Here is an 8,480-nt window from a genome sequence, read left to right as displayed (position 1 = left end):
ACACTAATCTATTATTCCAACTTATATGGAAGATGTATATAATGTTAACGCTGTTTTTTGTTACTCTCAACACTTTTATCATTCGGAAATTAAGTACTTATCATTTTTATCATGTACTTGTCAAATAAAATTATCAAGCGCATTATTAGGAAAAAATAGAAAAATTAATTATTATTATTATTATTATTATATTATTATTATTATTTTTTATTATTATTATTATTATTATTATTATTATTATTATTATTATTATTATTTGTTATTAATTAAAGTTGAACTAGTGATTATTTTATTATTGTCTTTAAACTTCAGTTTTTGAAGTTATAAAATATTATTATTCAACTTACTTTGAAGTGTTTTTTTACTAGTGTAGTACCTCAATTTTAATTATTATTATTAATTATAGGTGAACTAGTGATTATTTTATTATTGTCTATAAACTTCAGTTTATGAAGTTATAAAATTTTATTATTGAACTTACTTCAAAGTGTTTTTTAACTAGTGTAGTACCTCAATTTTGTCTCACCATTTTATAAAGTTTTTCTAGTTGTAGCCTCTGCTTCTGCCTCTGATGGTATCCTTTGGTTTTGCATCTAATTCCATGTATCCCTCTGGTTCCGTCTCTGCCTCTAATGGTATCCTCTGTCTCTGTTTCTGGTTCTGCCTCTGCCTCTAGTGATATCATATGGTTCTGCCTATGAAGGTATCCTTTGATTTTTGCCTCTAATTTCGTTTATACCTCTAATGGTATCTTCTGATTTTTGTCCCTGATTTTGTTTCTCCCTTTGATGGTATCCTCCGATTTTTGCCTCTAATGGTATCCTCTGATTTCTACCTCTAATGGCATCCTCTGGTTCCATCTCTACCTCTGGTGGTATCCTCTGCCTCTGGTTCTGCCTCTGATAGTATCCTCCAATTTTTGCCTTTGATTACCAACTATACATGCAATTAAAAATTGTTTACCTTTTCTTTCAGACTTAGATTAACAATCCAATTTTTCTGCAAAAAAACAAGCAATAATCCATAACTAAATTTTATCCCATGGATACAAATATTAATTACTTTTGTCTATAAATTAGAACAAATTCATTTGTATTTTCAGTTTTGATTTTTCTTAAGTTGGTTAGAGTTTTTATTAGTAAGAAAAATGAAGCGTGAAATGAGTTTAGGAAAAATACAACAACTCAAAACAAAAAATAAAAATACGAACGAAGAAAATCAAGGAGTATAACAAATATTCAACTTGTGTGGTAAATATTTCTAAACTCATCTTTGTAATAATTTTATAGTTTTGTTTAGTGTTATACATCTAGTTTGAATTTTGTTTACCATAAATAAGCATATTATTTTTGTTAAAGGTCTTATTAATTTTTTTTCTTCAGTTTTATTCAATTCATGTTATAATGATTGAAATCTTATTCTTTTATTTAAATTATGAACTAAGTACAATTAACATCAACCACTTTTTAAAATCATTGACATTCAAAATTCATTCCCCAATTTAATATTATCATCTTTAATAGAATGAACATCCATGTTATTTAAAATTAGTGTGACTAAAAAGATTGGTTGAAATGTACATTATGCCAAGCTTAGTTTTAAGACATCTAAGTTGTGACAACTTGACGATTTTAAACTCTAATTAATTACTATCCTTTAATAAAATAAGACTGATTAAGATGTGACACCTTGTCAGTGATAGTTTAAGATATTTGAGTTGTACAACTTGAAGATATTAAACTTTCTTAACCAAATTCAAATAAATAACTAAACATTCTCGTCAAAATCAATTTATCAAACTCAAGGTTTTCCTTTCTTTCATTAAATCAACAATGTCTTTTTATCTAATATTTTCCGTACTTTAAAATAAAAACTTTTGTGGCAACTCCATTGAATTCGACAACTAGTGACTTCGTTGAGGACCTTCAGAGAGTCAAGTCTAACATAATTAATTGTGTAAATTTGTTTTTTTTACATTTTTATATATTTGTTTGTTTTTCATTTCCTTTTACTTTATCTGTTTATTATTTCTTAATAAATATTAGTTGTCATTATAATATTCTTGTAAACAAGTAGATCAGTTTACTATTATTATTATTATTATTATTATTATTATTATTATTATTATTATTATTATTATTATTATTATTATTATTATTATTATTATTATTATTATTATTATTATTGTAACAACCTGTTAATTATTAAAACTTTTAATTAACTAGTTTATACATTAAAAAAAAAGGCATTATTGTAATATTTGGACAAACAAAGGCAATGGCGTAATTTTCAAAAGCTTGGCAAAGCTCTTTAAACCTATTTCTAAAGCTTGCATGTCTCAATTTGTAACTACTAACCGCTTTCAATCAAAGCAGCAGAGGATACTAACCAACAAATGAAGAAGAGTCAAAGTGACAATTCAGGCAAAAGGGGAGTTCAGCGACCAATTTAATCGGAACATTGTCTTCCCCTTTATCACCAATGGTGAGTTCTTTTTATTAAAGGGTTTTGTTGTTGTTGTTGTTATGATTAGGGATTTCATTTTCTGAAGTTGTTGAAAATAAGTTAGAACGTAGGCTGTTGTTTATGTTTGTGATGTTTGTGAATGAATTATGTATTAGGAAAAATTTAATTATATTTGTATCACTATATTTAAGGTGCTTATGCTTGTCGAGCACGATTTATGCTCGTTACTGTTGTTGTTGCCTCTGATATGTGTTTGTGAAATTGAATGATGTTACCTTAATTTCGGTTAGATTGATGATTTTAGGTGCATGCATTTAAAATATATGGTTTTATTTACTAGTGGAGAGAAAATTCTATTTTTATCCCAAATATTCAATACATGAGAGGTGTTTGATGAAAATACTGCGGGAATTATTGCAGGAGAATTGTTGTATTTAAGTTTGGTTTTCCAAATAAAAACAAAACTATGTAAACAAGTCTTAGAATCCGATTTTTCATGAATTATTGATTTCGAATTTTGAGATGAGACCAACTATGTTGTGTTTATAGGTGAGTTATCTACTTTCAGTAAAAGTTTCAAAATTTTCTATTGTCATTCGACCATTTTTCAATAATTATTAATGACTTTTGTGATGGAGACTTTCTGCAGCGTGTGTAAATTAGTCTTAGTGCGTGATTTTTCCTAAATTATAGGTTTCCAATTTTGAGATGAGATCAATTGCATTATGTTCTTAATTGAGTTAGCTTTCAAGGAAATTTTTGGAATTCTCTAAAGTAATTATTAGTGACCATTGTGCTGAAAATATTCTACTATGTGATTTGCAAGAATGAATAAAATTCTTAAGAAATTTGAATGGCTTCATTATTTATATATGAATATATATATATAACTTTTATTATGTTTGAGTTATTAATTGTTATGAAGTTGTTACTATTTTCATGACTCCAATATTGTTTCTATTTTCTGACTATGGATTTACGTTTTGAATTAAGGACTTAAGATTAAATTATTATGAGTTTAAGTATATCGCCTAATTTATTGATAATTGTTATGGATGAATGATGCATTTTATATATGACATAATAAGTGCATTTCATACAAAACATGTAAGTTTTGTACCATACCATTGATCAAAGCATGCATGACCTTATTCACGGTGGGACATTTAGGTCATTTTAGGCATGAAATAACAGGTAAAGGAGAACAATCAGGACGCTGATTAGGGTTTGGCCAGACCACCTTTACCAATCAGGACTCAATTATCTTAGTGACCCACATTAATATATTGAGCGACTTTTCCTTATTCCAAAAGAAAAGATTTGAGGTCATGCATACGTTTTTCACAACATATATATAGACATGTATAATTAGTTTTACGTTTTATACACTTTTATGAAAGAAATTCCTTAAGATTGTTCTTCCATTCTATTTTTAGAGCTCACTGAGATATTTTATCTCACCCCAATTATTATTATTAGTTTTATTTAGCAGCTGGAGGAACATGACACATGAAATTAGCATCAGAAGATCAGTTCCAAACTCGTGGAATTAGAATTTAATATTTTGTTTTATGATGTAATCAGTCAATCGTAGTTGTTTTCAAGATGTAATATTTTATGAATCTACTAAACAAGTTGTAAACTATATTTATGAATGTAGTTTTCAGTTATGATGGTGATTCTAATTTATTATTTATTGTTAATTACCTCTGTTTTATTAAGGTGTATGGACCAAATTATCATATTCTAGACAAATGATAATGGGTCTTACAATTTTTTTTTTTTTGTATATATATATATATATATATATATATGTGTGTGTGTGTGTGTGTGTGTGTTTTATTAGCATTATAAAATTATTGAATTATGTCTATCTCACACCTTACACATTTACTAAGACACACACTTAAGAGTGAGACCTTATACTCAGGCCTGAGTAAAGCTTAAGTTTAGTTATGGATTTAGTGGTAATCATATTGGATGTACATTCTATTTGGTTATTACAAAAATCTCGTATAGAGTGTGACTCAATTAAAAATACCTACATTTGGATGTACTTCTAATTTGTAGTGATATTTCGATACGAGTACTTGACTCCGGAGACCATTGAATTTTGGGATTATAAAATTCGTGCAGGAATTAGTTAACGAACTTAGAAGCTTGTAGACTTTAAAATTTCTCCAATCTTGAATAGAATGCATCTAAGTCATACAATTTAAAAAGACTCAAGTTGACAATTTAAAAAGACTTCGTAGCTTGTTGAAGCTTAATCCCGGGTTAACATTTACTAAGAAATACGGAAAAATTCTTGATTTACTGAATGTGGACGTACAAATAGGGGATATTACCGCTTTGGCTCAATTCTACGACTCTCTTTTGAGATGTTTCACCTTTCAAGACTTCCAACTTGTGCCTACTTTGGAAGAGTTTGGACCAATTTTAGGCTACTCCCTAGAAAAAGAGAAACCTTATCGTTACATGGAGAATTGTCCATCCACAATCAAAGTAGCTAAGATACTAAGAGTTGAAGAGGAAATGTTGATTAGCCAAAAGAAGAAATGGACTTCTGGTTGTCTAAGAAGTTTTTTTTGAGGAAAGAGCACATCATTTAGCTAAAGCCCAAAATCGGAGTGCTTTTATGGAGGTGCTAGCTCTTACCATCTACGGGGTTATTATATTCCCGAGTGATGAAGAAATTATTGATCTAGAAGCAATCATTGTTTTCCTAGCTTTGAAGAATAAAGGAGAAAATCGTAGAATTGTCGTCCTCGCTGATGTGTACTATACACTTAACAATTGTCATGAAAAAAGGCAGGAAAATTTTATATTGTTTACTTGTTTTGTACATCTGGTTAGTGAATCATATGTTTGAGAGTGGATGCTGAAAGCGTTGCCATATCAATGATTTCAAGAATTGTTATGTTGACATAAAGGATAATCGACAATGGGTTCAAATATTGGTAGATCTAAATGAAAAAACAGTTCGATGGTATGCGAGATGGTGACATGTAAAAGAAGTAACATACCAATGTGGAACACTCCCTAATGTGCCACTTATGAGGACTAGAGGTTGTGTAAATTATAACCTATTATTAGCCTTTAGATAACTTTGATATCCTATCATAAGAGAACCAATGTCAAAACTAATAACCCTTTTTATTCTATATGACATGGGTCCATAAAACATTGAAGATTTGAGGAGAGTATGTCAATCTTGGAATATGAAAATCAGAAAAGGGAAGGAACTAGGAAGTATAAGTTGTGGTGCAGATGATTTCTACCGATAGTGGGTTAAGAGTAGGGTCCAAGATATAAAGCTACCTTTTCATCGTACATTTGAGGCGAACAATGAAATACCGATTCAACCCACTATTGTTGTTGAAGAGATTGAGAGGTTGCAAGCATCAATTCTAGAAGTAAAAGAGGAAAAGAAGAATATGCGAGAAACATTTATGGTAGTCCGTCGAGCATATGAGATTGCCCTTGTTAGAAAATGAGCAGAAGACAATTTCTCATGAAAGATCAAATAAGAAGGCAAAGGTAGATGAGGATTATAACCTCAAGCATCAATGCAATTTAAGGGCTTTAGACGAGTCTTTATGTTTGAGAAGACATGAAAGAAACCAAGTGAGATAGGAGGTTGAAAATTTGATAAAATAGTGGAAAGATTCAGAAATCAGTGAGTGAAATGTGAAAAGACAATTAGAAGATTTGAAACAATAGTTGAAAGAGTGGTAGTAGAACATAAGACAAGGATAGAAAGAAAATATTGAAAAATAAGAAGTTGTTGCTATGTACCGAGATGTGTGGTGGAAGGAACAAGAGGAAGCAAATATGTTAAGAAACTAAATGATGGAACAAGTGGAAGCAATAGAGATGCTAGGGAAATAAGGGATAATGTGGATGGATTGTTCTAGAAAACTCACTTTCATAACTAACCAAGCCATCAAAAGGGTCGCCATACTCCTAAGGAAAGTATAAGCAAACATATTTCCATCTGCCACACATGCTGAGATTATTACTTACATTCAACATTGTAATAGTTTGATAGAAGCAATGAATAGTTTAATTCACTGAAAGCGATAGAAACAATGTATTTCATATATAGAGAAAAATGTTTCACTTGTACCCTTTTAATTATCAATAAACGTGCTTGTTTTGAGTTTTCTCTACGTATGGGTTATTTTTTATGCATGATCCAAAAAAGATGTTTGTGCCTAGGTTGCAGAATCAATGGTTCTCTTATACCCATGCATATAAATCTTCATTTTTTTTAACTAGTATCATATGATCTTTATGAAAAAATCAATAAAGTTGTTTTCCCGACACCCATATCGAACTCGCGCAAACTCCAAGATCATGGATGAACTTGAACAAAACCAAGAAGTTATGAGAGAGGATGTTAGCCAATTGAAGGACGAGGTTGATAGAATCCCAGAGGCTATACATGCTTTGACAAGGAAGGATAATACATATGGGAATCCTCCAAATACAAATAAAGAGCTCCAAGCTACCCCTTCTCACCCACCAAGCTTTATCCCAACTACCCAACAGTTTTGTGCAACAGCCACATAATTTCCTATGTATGGTCTCCCGCCTGGTTATACTCCGCCCATAATCATCAATCCCATGGACACCAACCCAAACCACTCAACTATTAACCCCCAAAACCTAAACCAATCATAAATTTCATCTTCTTTGGGCTACGTGACACCCCAAAACACTATACCCTTAGAAAATATTCCATTAAGTCCACCCTAAGTACCCCATTATGATGCTAACGTACATTGGCAACAACCTAAATTTATCATTGAAGGAAGTAATGTCTATGGTTTTGAAGCTTTTGATATGTGATTGATTCTTGATATGGCGATCCTTTCAAAACAAGGACATAAGTTTGAAAAATACGAAGGTTTCACATGTCCTAAAAACCATGTGACCATGTATTGTAGAAAAGTGGCATCTCATGCTCATAATGGCATACTTCTCATCCATTGTTCAAGACAGTTTGAGTGGGGTATCATTAAATTGGTATATGCATCTCGAGCGAAATCGAATCCGTTCGTGAAAAGATTTGGCTGATGCCTTTTTCAAACAATACATGTATAACTTTGACATAGCCCCTAGTTGGATGCAATTTCAAAATCTGTCGAAAAAGGACAATAAAACGTTCAAAGAATATGCACAACGGTGGAGAGAAGTGGCATCACAAGTAGATCCTCCTTTATCTGAAAGAGAAATGGTTGGTATATTTATGGATACTCTCCAATCGCCTTTTTATGATAAGATGATTGGGAGTATTTCATCAAACTTTTCTGACATGGTCATGATAGGAGAAATAGTAGAAAGTGGCATGAGGAGTTGTAAGATTGTATGTGGAACGAGTGGTATGAAGAAACCCCATATGAGATTTACAAAGAAGAAAGAAGGGGTATGAAGAAACTCCAACAACAAATTCTTATCGACCTCCAAATTTTCAGCCCATGATATCCCAAATTCCCTACATTCCCTATCCATATGTGGTTGTGACCTTACAAGCTCCATACCCCAATATCACCCTTCAAGGCCACCTTATTACAACCACCCCTAGTCCAACCACCACCTATCACGTTTTCCCAACAAAACCAATGAAACCAAAATCCAATCCCGAATCACTACAAACCACCAATTAATCGAGAGAAAAAAAGATAACCCGTTTTGACCCAATTCCCGTCACATACAACAAATTGTTGCCTCATCTACTCCAGAATTCAATGGTAGTTCTAATACCGATGAAACCTATGGAACCACCATTCCCAAAATGGTACAACCTTAATGTCAAATGTGAATACCATGCAGGAGTCGTAGGGAATTTCGTTGAAGATTGTCAAGCCCTAAAATCTAAAGTGCAAGAATTGATTAATGCAAAATGGCTTACCTTCAAGAAAGTCGATCCCAATGTAGGGATACCTATGTCAACGTCATTGAAGACAATATAAACCAATGTGCAGAAGATAATCATGTGTTGACCATAG

The sequence above is a fragment of the Cicer arietinum genome, chromosome 3 (assembly GCF_000331145.2).
Source record: "Cicer arietinum cultivar CDC Frontier isolate Library 1 chromosome 3, Cicar.CDCFrontier_v2.0, whole genome shotgun sequence".
Lineage (NCBI taxonomy): Eukaryota > Viridiplantae > Streptophyta > Magnoliopsida > Fabales > Fabaceae > Cicer > Cicer arietinum.
This window is presented reverse-complemented; position numbering follows the sequence as displayed.